Genomic DNA, 14,593 nt, shown 5'->3' with positions numbered 1-14,593 from the left:
TTATGTTTTCGAAAAGAGTTTTACACAACGTTTGACCGTCTAGTTTGACCGATGATATCACGAACTATATAATATATGATAATTATACGTTTGTGTATATATATGTATATATACATATTTAACATGATTTATGGATGTTTTAATATCTTATTTTGTATTAATAACAATAAGTTATAAGTATATTTTGAAACTACTAACTTAAGTTTTCAAAACGATAACCATACGTAACGTTATTTGACATAAATACTTATGACCTATAATATTTATACATATATCGTATATATAATGTATTTAATCACTTTTTAAGGACTTAAATACATAAAACCATATAAGTATATTCACAAAAGATAGCTATATTTGAATTCTCGTTCCGTTTTCACAAGAATTCTATACGTATATCTAGAGTATATGTACCTGTATCATACCTAACTTCTATAAGTATTTACTATTGGTATATACACATCAAATCACCACCAACCAGCCCTTGTTCATGCCTTATGTATAAGGTAATTACTTTGTATGATTGTATGACTAATTACACAAGATTACAAGCTTGGAAATTTGTCCATGTCCCCCCCCCCCATTCACGTTTTTAATGGGGGTATTCTCACCTCATTTTGGTTCAACTTCTATCATCATTTCTCTAGCTAAACACACACACTTACTAGCCTCATGTCTCTCTAAGAACTCCATCAAAAATCCTCTCAAGAATCACCTTAAACACCACCATAACAAGATCAAACAAAAACACTACAAAAATACAACTTTCAATTCAAGTTTATGTCTTAAGTTGCTTCCAATCTTTCATCCAATTCCATCACTCTTTTGGTTCTAGGTTTTTACTTCTCTTTTACAGCAATCTTGTCCAAGTAACTTGAGGTAGTAACTTTGTTCATAACCTTATTCGATTCATATATATATATAGCTATCTTATTTTATGGTATACAATTTTAACAACAAGAACATAGTTTGAATGATTTCAAACTTGTTTGCAAACTAAATAGATCCTTCTAACTTAACTTTTAAAATACTTCAAGACCTGTAATATATCATAAATATATACTAATTTAACAAGGTATAACTTGGTTTTTCAAAGAACACCTTAAAAACTGAATTTACAACGTCGGAGTGCAACCGGGGGCTGTTTTGGGTTGGATAATTAAAAACTATTTTGAACCTTGAATTGGGGGTTTATTTTCTGGAAAAATGATATTTACTATGAATATGATAACACATAAAAATTTCATGATTTAACTCTAAGTATAAGTATTTTTAGAAAAATAATCATTTAATGTTGTTTGCATAAGGGAAAATGATTAACTTCATAAGTTTCACCAAAGTTTGACCTATGACCTGTGATTTTGAATACAAACTAAGGTATTTACAGTTCATATTCTTAAAGAAGGACTCGATCCAAGGAAGTGGCAAGTTGAACCAACGAAAATGGAGTTGTAGCGAAGAAACTATGACCAAAACAAGATCGGATATCCAAAGCTAGTTTAGCCACGAAAATAATTGGAGAAAAATTAAATAAATCACATCTTTCTAAAATAACATGATATTTCATATATATGTACTCATAATTTAATTTTATATATTTCAGGATCACCCGTAAACAACACGAGAAGATTAATCATAAGACCTCATGTACGTACGCAACACGTCATTTGACAACACCGGTACTTTATGTACGCAACACGTCATTTGACAACATGGTACCGTGGGTCAAGAGTAATCCCGACCAATACGAATACGATGGGGGTTTTATTTATTACGATGGGGGTTTTATTTATTTCGATGGGGGTTTTATTTATTTATTAAACACCTAAATATGAACCATTAAAATTGAATTGCTAACTACGGGCTAAAAAGACATTAAAAGTATTATAAGTATATATATGTGACGATTGTTTAAAATGAAAATATATTGATAAATTATATATGGATAGGTTCGTGATATCAACCGGAGACCAAGTCAAAATATATATATATCTTCAAGGCAAAAGTGAGTATATAGTCCCACTTTTAAACTCTAAGTATTTCGGGATGAGAATACATGTATTTTATGTTTTACGTTATGGACACAAGTAACTGAAAAATATATTCTATGTTGAGTTGTACCACTGGCATACTTCCCTGTAGCTTGGTAACTATTATTTACAGCGGTATTGTAAACGCGAATCCTGTTGATAGATCTATCGGGCCTGACAACCCCAACCGGACTGGACGACCAGTATTCAACGATTGCACAGTACTTCGTTTCGGTGACTACACTTGGTACGGTGTAGTAAGATTTCATAATAAAGGGAATATGCGACGTGATTAAATGTTAAGTATGGTTACCAAGTGCTCAACCACTTAGAATATTTTTATTAAAATGTTTACATATGAAATCTTGTGGTCTATATTTATACCGCTGCCGGCATTAAACCTATATCTCACCAACTTTATGTTGACGTTTTAAACATGTCTATTCTCAGGTGATAACTAAAAGCTTCCGCTGCAACATGTTGAATTTAAGCAAGATCTTGAGTATGCATATTTGTGTCAAAAATAAAACTGCATATCCGAGGAATTGTAATGTAAAATATGCTAGAAATCGTATTGTTATCATCACATGTAAAGTTTGTAAGTCTAAGATTATCGCTAAACGATAATCATCTTTATATTGTCTAAAGCTTGTATTAACATAAGAGTTATGGTTTGTAATGTAAAATAAATGCAGTTGTTCTTTTAAAAATGTCGCATATAGAGGTCAATACCTCGCAATGAAATCATACGTTATCTAACTCGTTCTTATGGTTAAGGATGGGTTATGACATGTGGTATCAGAGCGGTGGTCTTAGCGAACCAGGTTTGCATTAGTGTGTCTAACTGATAAGTCGTTAGGATACATTAGTAAGTCTGGACTTTGACCGGGTCTGATTTAAAAACCATTGCTTATCATTGTTGGTTAAAATTTATATGTAAATATTATGTAGTACTAATGGGTTAGTTGTTGTGTGATAGATGTCGGGCTCAAAACTTGTTATCACATTCAGCGACTCCGAACCAGAATCTTCAGATGGTGTTCCAGTCATTAACCTATCCGATGACGAAAATAATATCTTTGGGGAAGACTCACAAATTCCGGATGAACCGACTATAGAGAACCCGGAAAGTGAACCCGAGGAGGAAAGTGAACCCGAGGAGGAAAGTGAACCCGAGGAGGAAAGTGAACCCGAGGAAGAAATACAGGAAATTACAAAAGACAAGTTCGAACTAGGAAAGAAACGAAAGGCTAATGAATTAGAAAATTCAAATCCCGAGTTTAGTGAGAATGATGTGGCACCAAATCCACTAGACACTACCACCCCTATTCCCGCTATTCCTATTCGTTCTATCCCGGCATCCAGTTCTTCAGCCCCACAGCCAAAAGATAGGGAGACACCGCCAAAATATAGGCAGACAGCCAGGATAAGCGTTAAGCGATTCTTTGAACCTAAACGTCCTAGAAAATAGACCAAACGATGCGCTGCCGTATTAAACCATGGGATCATATAATGTTTTGTATAATATTATTAGTGTGGTTTGCTTAATGTTCAATGTAAGATAAGCATATGTAAAATAGTGAAGTATGAAATGCAATAATTTTCCATGGTTAAGTATTATTTAGATGGTAGTAATTGGTTCTGTACTAAGCTATTAAGTATGGACATTAACGGGTAGGTACTACCCTAGATATAATTATAAAATGCTAATAAGAAGAAAAGGCTTTTATAATAATACCTGGTTCATATTATTAATAAGCTATAATGTACTGTAAATATACACTACATCTATAATATTCCATGTGAATAATTATTTTCTTTTCATTCTTATAGAAGAATATGGCCCGATTGAATCGAATGACGGAACAAGAAGTCGAGGAATTCATCAACCAGCGAGTGAACGACAGAATGTTATGGGTCGAGGCTGCAAGAGCTGCTGCAGTTAACCCAAATCCTCGTGTAGGATGCACCTACAAAACTTTTCAAGCTTGCAAGCCCTCATCATTCAGTGGAACATAAGGACCGATCGGTTTAACCCGGTGGATAGAAAAGATGGAGACTGTGTTTAAAATCAGTGATTGTGTTGAAAAGGACATGACCAAGTATGCATCGTGTACTTTACAAGATAGTGCACTCACGTGGTGGAAAAATTATGTGAAGGCTGTAGGAGGAGATGTAGCTTATGATACTCCATGGGAAGAATTCAAAATAATGTTAATCAACGAGTATTGTCCAAGGAACGAGGTTAGGAAGTTGGAAGATGAATTACGAAGCCTGAAGGTTGTTGGTACTGAAATCACCAACTACAATCAGCGATTCATGGAATTAGTTTTGCTATGTCCTGAATTGGTTCCAACCGAAGAACGGAAGATTGAAATGTACAAAGATGGTTTGCCCAAAAAGGTCAAGGCAAATGTTACAGCATCGAAACCTAAAACAATTCATGAAGCTATAACCATGGCAAATGAGCTAATGGATCAGGTCATCATGGATAAGAAAGTATCCAATACTGATGTGAAGGTATCAGGTAACAAAAGAAAGTGGAATGAAATTATGATCGAGGTAACCAACAACAATCTTTTAAGAAACAAGAAATCACGCAAGGTGCGGGTAGTGGTTTAAGCTTTGGTTATAAAGGACAAAATCCTTTATGTAACCGATGCCACAAACATCACTCTGGTTACTGTAATGTGGTATGCAACAAATGTAATCGAAAGGGTCATCTTGCTAAAGATTGTAGGGCTCTCGTTACAAATACAAATGGTACCAAGACTCCTGCCACCAATGCAAATAGAACTGCTTTGGCTACCATTACTTGTTATGGGTATGGAAAACAAGGTCACTATAAGAGCCAGTGCCCGAATTCTGAGAAGAATATCGGACCTGCACGTGGGAGAGCATTTGTTATTAATGCTAGAGAGGCGTGCGAAGACCCGGAGCTTGTTACGGGTACGTTTACCATTAATCACTTATTCGCATCTATTATATTTGATACTGGTGCCGATAGAAGTTACGTGAGTAGAGGCTTTTACGCTAAATTGAATTGTTCATCATTACCTCTAGATGCTAAGTACATGATTGAGTTAGCTAATGGTAAACTAATTAAAGCCGATAAAATTTGCCGTGATTGTAAAATAAATTTAGCCGGAGAAACATTTAAAATTGACTTAATACCCGTAGAATTAGGAAGTTTTGATGTAATAGTCGGCATGGACTGGATGTCCAAAGTAGGAGCTGAAGTTGTGTGTGCCAAGAAGGCAATTCGCATTCCTTGTAAGGATAAAATGTCGGTGATGATTTATGGAGAGAAGGGTAACTCAAAGCTAAAACTCATTAGCTGTTTGAAAGCCAAGAAGTGTTTAGAAAAGGGATGTTATGCTATTCTAGCACATGTTAATAAAGTCGAAAAGAAAGAAAAAGAGAAGTGCATCAACGACGTGCCTGTGGCAAGAGATTTTCCTGAAGTTTTTCCGGAAGAGTTGCCGGGATTACCTCCATTTAGATCTGTAGAATTTCAAATAGATTTAGTACCAGGAGCTGCACCAGTTGCCCGTGCTCCATATAGACTTGCACCGTCCGAGTTAAAAGAACTTCAGAGTCAGTTAAAAGAATTACTGGATCGTGGATTCATACGACCAAGTACTTCACCGTGGGGAGCTCCGATTTTATTTGTTAAAAAGAAAGATGGATCTTTTAGGATGTGTATAGATTATCGTGAATTTAATAAGTTAACTATCAAAAATCGGTATCCACTACCGAGAATTGACGACTTATTTGATCAACTCCAAGGATCATGTGTGTACTCGAAAATTGACCTAAGATCGGGCTATCATCAATTACGCGTCAAAGAAGAAGATATACCGAAAACTGCTTTTCGGACAAGTTACGGTCATTACGAATTTTTGGTCATGCCGTTTGGATTGACGAATGCGCCAGCTGTATTCATGGACCTCATGAATCGAGTTTGTAGTCCATATTTAGATAAGTTTATTATTGTTTTCATTGATGACATTCTTATCTATTCCAAGAGTGAGCAAGAGCATGAGCAGCATTTAAGGTTAATATTAGAGTTGTTGAGAAAAGAACAGCTATACGCTAAATTTTCTAAGTGTGCTTTCTGGTTGAAAGAAGTGCAATTTCTTGGTCACGTTGTTAGTAGCAAAGGAATTCAGGTTGATCCAGCTAAAATTGAGGCCATTGAAAAATGGGAGACTCCTAAAACACCAATGCAGATACGCCAATTTTTAGGTTTAGCCAGTTATTATAGAAGGTTTATTCAAGATTTTTCCCGAATAGCTAAGCCGTTGACAGCATTAACGCAAAAAGGGAAGAAATACGAATGGACCTCGGAGCAGGAGAATGCGTTTCAATTACTGAAGAAGAAGTTAACTACGGCGCCTATTTTATCGTTACCTGAAGGCAACGATGATTTTGAAATATATTGTGACGCTTCGCGACAAGGTGTTGGTTGTGTTCTTATGCAACGAAAGAAAGTTATTGCATACGCATCCCGACAATTGAAGATTCACGAGCGGAATTATACGACGCATGATCTAGAACTGGGAGCAGTCGTGTTTGCGTTGAAGATATGGAGACACTACTTATATGGGGTTAGATGCACTGTGTTTACTGATCATAAAAGTCTTCAACATATTTTCGATCAGAAACAGCTGAACATGAGGCAACGTAGGTGGGTCGAGCTGATAAACGACTACGATTGTGAGATTCGCTATCATCTCGGGAAAGCGAATGTAGTGGCCGACGCTTTAAGCAGAAAGGAACGAGAACCAATTCGAGTACGAGCAATGAACATAAAAATTCGCATGAATCTCAACTCACAAATCAAAGAGGCTCAACGAGAAGCTCTTACTAAAGAAAACATAGGAAATGAAATAATGAAGAAGTATGGGAAACAACTCATTATGCGGGAAGATGGAATTCGATATTTTGCAAACCGTATTTGGGTACCAAAGTTGGATGGATTAAGGAAGTTAATATTGAATGAGGCACATAAGACAAGATACTCGATACATCCTGGAGTTGGAAAGATGTATCAAGATCTTAAGACGCATTATTGGTGGCCTAATTTGAAGACAGACGTTGCAACATATGTTGGGGAATGTTTAACTTGTTCCAAAGTCAAAGCAGAACACCAGAAGCCGTCAGGATTACTTCAACAACCAGAAATTCCAGAATGGAAATGGGACGGTATTACCATGGATTTCATCACGAAGTTACCAAAGACTGCCTGGGGATACGACACCATTTGGGTAATTGTTGATCGTCTTACCAAATCTGCACATTTTTTTCCTATAAAGGAAACAGATAGAATGGAGAAATTATTACGATTATATATAAAGGAAATAGTTTCAAGGCATGGAATACCTATTTCCATTATATCTGATCGTGATAGTAGATTTACCTCAAAGTTCTGGCAATCACTACAGGAGGCACTAGGAACTCGTTTAGATATGAGCACCGCATATCATCCGCAAACTGACGGGCAGAGTGAAAGAACAATTCAGACTCTTGAAGACATGCTCGGGGCATGTGTGATCGATTTTGGAAACGGATGGGATAAGTATTTACCGTTAGCAGAATTCTCGTATAATAATAGTTATCATGCGAGCATTAAAGCTGCACCATTCGAAGCACTGTATGGAAGGAAGTGTAGATCTCCTATCTGTTGGAATGAAGTAGGAGATCGACAATTAACTGGTCCCGAGATCATACATGAAACTACTGAAAAGATAGTACAAATCAAGGAGAGATTGAGAACGGCCCGTAGTCGCCAAAAGAGCTACGCCGATGTCCGAAGGAAACCATTAGAGTTTCAGATCGGTGACATGGTTATGCTAAAGGTGTCACCTTGGAAAGGTGTAATACGCTTCGGAAAAAGGGGTAAACTAAACCCAAGATATGTAGGCCCGTTCAAGATCATCGAACGCATTGGACCGGTAGCTTATCGACTCGAATTACCGCAACAACTCACCGGAGTACATAATACCTTTCACGTCTCAAACCTTAAGAAGTGTCTTGCAAAGGAAGACCTCACCATTCCTCTTGAAGAAATCCAAGTTGACGAGAAATTACAATTCGCAGAAGAACCAGTCGAAATCATGGACCGTGAAGTTAAACGGCTCAAGCAGAGCAACATACCGATCGTTAAAGTTCATTGGAATGCACGAAGAGGTCCCGAGTTTACTTGGGAGCGAGAGGATCAAATGAAACAAAAGTACCCGCATTTGTTTCCCGATGACGCAAAATAGGTACGATTTTAAAATTTCGGGACGAAATTTATTTAACGGGTAGGTACTGTAATGACCCGGACTTTTTCGATCGATCTATACTTATAAGATTAATATTTACATAAATTAAACCTTACCAACATGATAAGCAATCCAAATTGTTGAGACTTATGTTTTCGAAAAGAGTTTTACACAACGTTTGACCGTCTAGTTTGACCGATGATATCACGAACTATATAATATATGATAATTATACGTTTGTGTATATATATGTATATATACATATTTAACATGATTTATGGATGTTTTAATATCTTATTTTGTATTAATAACAATAAGTTATAAGTATATTTTGAAACTACTAACTTAAGTTTTCAAAACGATAACCATACGTAACGTTATTTGACATAAATACTTATGACCTATAATATTTATACATATATCGTATATATAATGTATTTAATCACTTTTTAAGGACTTAAATACATAAAACCATATAAGTATATTCACAAAAGATAGCTATATTTGAATTCTCGTTCCGTTTTCACAAGAATTCTATACGTATATCTAGAGCATATGTACCTGTATCATACCTAACTTCTATACGTATTTACTATTGGTATATACACATCAAATCACCACCAACCAGACCTTGTTCATGCCTTATGTATAAGGTAATTACTTTGTATGATTGTATGACTAATTACACAAGATTACAAGCTTGGAAATTTGTCCATGTCCCCCCCCCCCCCATTCACGTTTTTAATGGGGGTATTCTCACCTCATTTTGGTTCAACTTCTATCATCATTTCTCTAGCTAAACACACACACTTACTAGCCTCATGTCTCTCTAAGAACTCCAGCAAAAATCCTCTCAAGAATCACCTTAAACACCACCATAACAAGATCAAACAAAAACACTACAAAAATACAACTTTCAATTCAAGTTTATGTCTTAAGTTGCTTCCAATCTTTCATCCAATTCCATCACTCTTTTGGTTCTAGGTTTTTACTTCTATTTTACAGCAATCTTGTCCAAGTAACTTGAGGTAGTAACTTTGTTCATAACCTTATTCGATTCATATATATATATAGCTATCTTATTTTATGGTATACAATTTTAACAACAAGAACATAGTTTGAATGATTTCAAACTTGTTTGCAAACTAAATAGATCCTTCTAACTTAACTTTTAAAATACTTCAAGACCTGTAATATATCATAAATATATACTAATTTAACAAGGTATAACTTGGTTTTTCAAAGAACACCTTAAAACTGAATTTACAACGTCGGAGTGCAACCGGGGGCTGTTTTGGGTTGGATAATTAAAAACTATTTTGAACCTTGAATTGGGGGTTTATTTTCTGGAAAAATGATATTTACTATGAATATGATAACACATAAAAATTTCATGATTTAACTCTAAGTATAAGTATTTTTAGAAAAATAATCATTTAATGTTGTTTGCATAAGGGAAAATGATTAACTTCATAAGTTTCACCAAAGTTTGACCTATGACCTGTGATTTCGAATACAAACTAAGGTATTTACAGTTCATATTCTTAAAGAAGGACTCGATCCAAGGAAGTGGCAAGTTGAACCAACGAAAATGGAGTTGTAACGAAGAAACTATGACCAAAACAAGATCGGATATCCAAAACTAGTTTAGCCACGAAAATAATTGGAGAAAAATTAAATAAATCACATCTTTCTAAAATAACATGATATTTCATATATATGTACTCATAATTTAATTTTATATATTTCAGGATCACCCGTAAACAACACGAGAAGATTAATCATAAGACCTCATGTACGTACGCAACACGTCATTTGACAACACCGGTACTTTATGTACGCAACACGTCATTTGACAACATGGTACCGTGGGTCAAGATTAATCCCGACCAATACGAATACGATGGGGGTTTTATTTATTACGATGGGGGTTTTATTTATTTCGATGGGGGTTTTATTTATTTATTAAACACCTAAATATGAACCATTAAAATTGAATTGCTAACTACGGACTAAAAAGACATTAAAAGTATTATAAGTATATATATGTGACGATTGTTTAAAATGAAAATATATTGATAAATTATATATGGATAGGTTCGTGATATCAACCGGAGACCAAGTCAAAATATATATATCTTCAAGACAAAAGTGAGTATATAGTCCCACTTTTAAACTCTAAGTATTTCGGGATGAGAATACATGTATTTTATGTTTTACGTTATGGACACAAGTAACTGAAAAATATATTCTACGTTGAGTTGTACCACTGGCATACTTCCCTGTAGCTTGGTAACTATTATTTACAGCGGTATTGTAAACGCGAATCCTGTTGATAGATCTATCGGGCCTGACAACCCCAACCGGACTGGACGACCAGTATTCAACGGTTGCACAGTACTTCGTTTCGGTGACTACACTTGGTACGGTGTAGTAAGATTTCATAATAAAGGGAATATGCGACGTGATTAAATGTTAAGTATGGTTACCAAGTGCTCAACCACTTAGAATATTTTTATTAAAATGTTTACATATGAAATCTTGTGGTCTATATTTATACCGCTGCCGGCATTAAACCTATATCTCACCAACTTTATGTTGACGTTTTAAACATGTCTATTCTCAGGTGATAACTAAAAGCTTCCGCTGCAACATGTTGAATTTAAGCAAGATCTTGAGTATGCATATTTGTGTCAAAAATAAAACTGCATATCCGAGGAATTGTAATGTAAAATATGCTAGAAATCGTATTGTTATAATGATAATCATCTTTATATTGTCTAAAGCTTGTATAGAGTTATGGTTTGTAATGTAAAATAAATGCAGTTGTTCTTTTAAAAATGTCGCATATAGAGGTCAATACCTCGCAATGAAATCATACGTTATCTAACTCGTTCTTATGGTTAAGGATGGGTTATGACAACTAGTAACTGCCGGTTATAAGAACTGGTGGGCGCGAGTAGTTGTATATGGATCCGTAGGGCTTGACATCCCCGTATGTTCCAGGTATAGAAACCCTAGCCTGAACTATAAAACAGACGTATGCTATTTGAGGTTAGTACACGTTAGTTTGCGTGTATTGTACATGTTAGTTGCATGTATGTTAAAACAGGGGTACTTATTAAAACGTTAAAGTTTAGTTACCAGGGTGCTCAAATCTTGTAGAATATTTTGATAAACGTTTCTGGATGAAACAACTGAAATCTTGTGATCCACCTTTATATACAGATTATGTGCAACACTAAAACTATGAACTCACCAACCTTTGTGTTGACACTTGTTAGCATGTTTATTCTCAGGTTTCCTTGAAGTCTTCCGCTGTTTGCTTATATGTTAGACAAGCTATGTGCATGGAGTCTTACATGACATATTTTTCAAGGAAACGTTGCATTCATCAAATCATCACCATGTATCTTATTTTGACTGCATTGTCAACGGAAGTATTATTGTAAACTATTATTTACGATGATTGTCTATATGTAGAAATCATCAGATGTCGAAAACCTTTGATTTAAATATTCATTTATGGTGTGCCTTTTCAAAAGAATGCAATGTTTACAAAACGTATCATATAGAGGTCAAATACCTCGCAATGAAATCGATGAATGACGTGTTCGTCCATATGGATTTGGAGCGATCGTCACATAATCCAACGGGCCCCTCAGTGCCGCTAAAGTTGTGGGGCTTGCAGCTTTGAAACTCTTTGTAAGTGCAACCGTTCTGGAAGTTCTGGTTAACCGGTGGGGCTGGGGGAATGACATTTGCCATGGCTGCGGCTACTCGTTCCGCAATCATTTCCTCGATCTGTACTGCTGTGGGTGATGCTCGTCCGTTTGCCATTGCTCTTCTAAACAGAAATTTTGACTTAAGTCAAAATCCAGCATTTAATATATATAATAATACAGTATATGGTAGACAGGGGAACAACACGACGCATGCCAATTAAGTAACGCAACCAGGTACAAATACCGCAAAACCAACATACAGTAACTTAAATAGAACACTGTGCAAGAATTAAACAATACAAAGTTCCATTCAATAATAAAGAGTTGCATACATTCGCTAAGGTTCGTACAATACATAAGTAAAATATGAACTACAAACGAGATTACATAATGAAATCTACTACAAAGCCCTATGGTGACGGTGGGTAAAGGATGTCCATTACGTGGGACATCTGGTCCTCGAGCTCAGTTACGTTAGCACGGAGGATCTCCACCTCCCTTGTAAGTTCCTCGACAGAGGGAGGGGCTGGCAGAGCAGGCGGTGCTGCTGGTGCAGGTGGTGCCGGTGGTGCAGATGATCCGGCTCCAAAAGTAGAGGCTGCAAAGCGGTAAGGCTTACGCACGAAAGGATCGGCAGGGTAAGGCACAACCCGCTTACGGGCGGTAACCCTACGACGCTGATCATGTGCGTTAGTGAACGCTCGACCTCCGTTGATCTCCGGAATAACGGTGCCGTCGAAACGGTACCGCTTCTTCGGCGGGGTGGAGGGTGGCTGTACAGGTGCATCATCAGGGTCCTCCTCGTCGGAGTCATCATCACTAGAGTCGTTTGTAGATGAGTCGTCAGATGATGAATCGTCAAAAACAGCTGGAGGTGGCGGCGATCGGCGACCGGTAGTCATGATCCGGTATCTGAAAGGTGAGATCGGTATGACACGTCCATCAGGAAGGCGTCGGCACCAATGGTTATGCTCATTACAGAACGGAACGTCCCCGTATTCCCCGGGAATCACAACACCACCGGAGTGAGGCTGTGGCTCCGAGGGTCCTGGGGCAAGTAGAGCTGGAATCTCTGAGGGGTCCTGGGCTCCGCCTGAGGTAACCACTGGGGCAGGCGTATGGCTGCTGGTTCTGGAGGATGAAGCGCCGGGGTTACTGGTTAACGGGACCTGTGTGTCGGTCTCAGCAGTAGGTGAGGTGGCTGACGAGTCTGAATCGCTGCCCAAAATGATGACAGGTGGAATATCCGACATCTGAACAGGGAAAAATAACTTTTCCATGTCAGTAAGTCATAAAGCAAGCATGTATTAGGCTCTACAGCAACCTAGCATGACAGTAATAATAACAGTGCTAAACAGAAATAACATGTGAAAGCAGATAGTAATCATGCAATAGCGAAAATAAGCATACAACAAGTTCGCATGGAAGTGAAGATAAGCAATAGCATGCAGTAAGATCACATAGCAGTAAAAGTAAGCAGTAGCATGCAGTAAGTCTCGCAGAAACAAGTAAACTAGCAAGTTGTAGATTAGTCCTATTAGTGAATCCTACTTAGGTCTGGTCTAGACTCACTAATGCAACCTAATTCCCTACAACCTGGCTCTGATACCAAATGTGATGCCCCGTACAAAACCATCGTGTACAATTCGTCAACAACAGGATCTTTACACGGTCAAGTACTACATGCTGTTTTGAAAACCGATTTGCATTCATAAGAAGATAGCGTTTTACAAAAGATAGCGCGCATCCTACGAATAGGAGCATAAACATAATTATTTGACCCAAAGGTCGTTACAAAGCAGTTGTTTGAAATTAACATAAACTACGAATGCAACAGAAAAATTCCATGAATGAGACATCTCTAGTAATGCAGCGGATAACTAATACAGCAGGTCCTTAACAGCAAGACAGCAAATCTAACAGCATGACATCAAGTCTAACAGCGGAAGCAATAAACCTCTAGGCACCTGAGAAATACACGCTTAAAAGTTAACACGAATGTTGGTGAGCTATAGTTTAAGTTGTAACAATAACGTAAGGTAGGCCATGAGATTTCAGTGTAACAAACAGTATGAAAAGTATATGTATAACCGTGGGCACCCGGTAACTAGACTTAACGTTTATAACCCCCTGAAAGTACACTTGGCGAGTGTGTATGTTCACGAAGTATTAAACACCCGTTAAATGCTAGCGCGACTAGCCCGAGTGGGGATGTCAAACCCTATGGATCCATATCTAAGATTCGCGTTCACCGGTTAAAAAACCAATGACTAAACGTTACCGTGCTAAGGGGAATGTTTATGCCGTTGTATAACCCACACACATATAAAGTTTAAGTACTCGTGCCTAGTATGTAAAACGTAAAAAGCACATGTATTCTCAGTCCCAAAATAGTAAAAGTGGTAAAAAGGGATGCTATAACTTACAGTGATAAAAGCGGTAAAGTCGGTAATGAAAGTACGCAAGTAGTAAGTCGGTCCGAAAGGTCGTCAACCTAAATCAAAGGTTACTAGGTCAGTAGGTTGTCTTTATAAATTCTAATAATGCATAAAATAAGTTTAAGTGTCAT

Source organism: Rutidosis leptorrhynchoides, chromosome 11, assembly GCF_046630445.1.
Source record: "Rutidosis leptorrhynchoides isolate AG116_Rl617_1_P2 chromosome 11, CSIRO_AGI_Rlap_v1, whole genome shotgun sequence".
Taxonomy (NCBI): Eukaryota; Viridiplantae; Streptophyta; class Magnoliopsida; order Asterales; family Asteraceae; genus Rutidosis; species Rutidosis leptorrhynchoides.
This window is presented reverse-complemented; position numbering follows the sequence as displayed.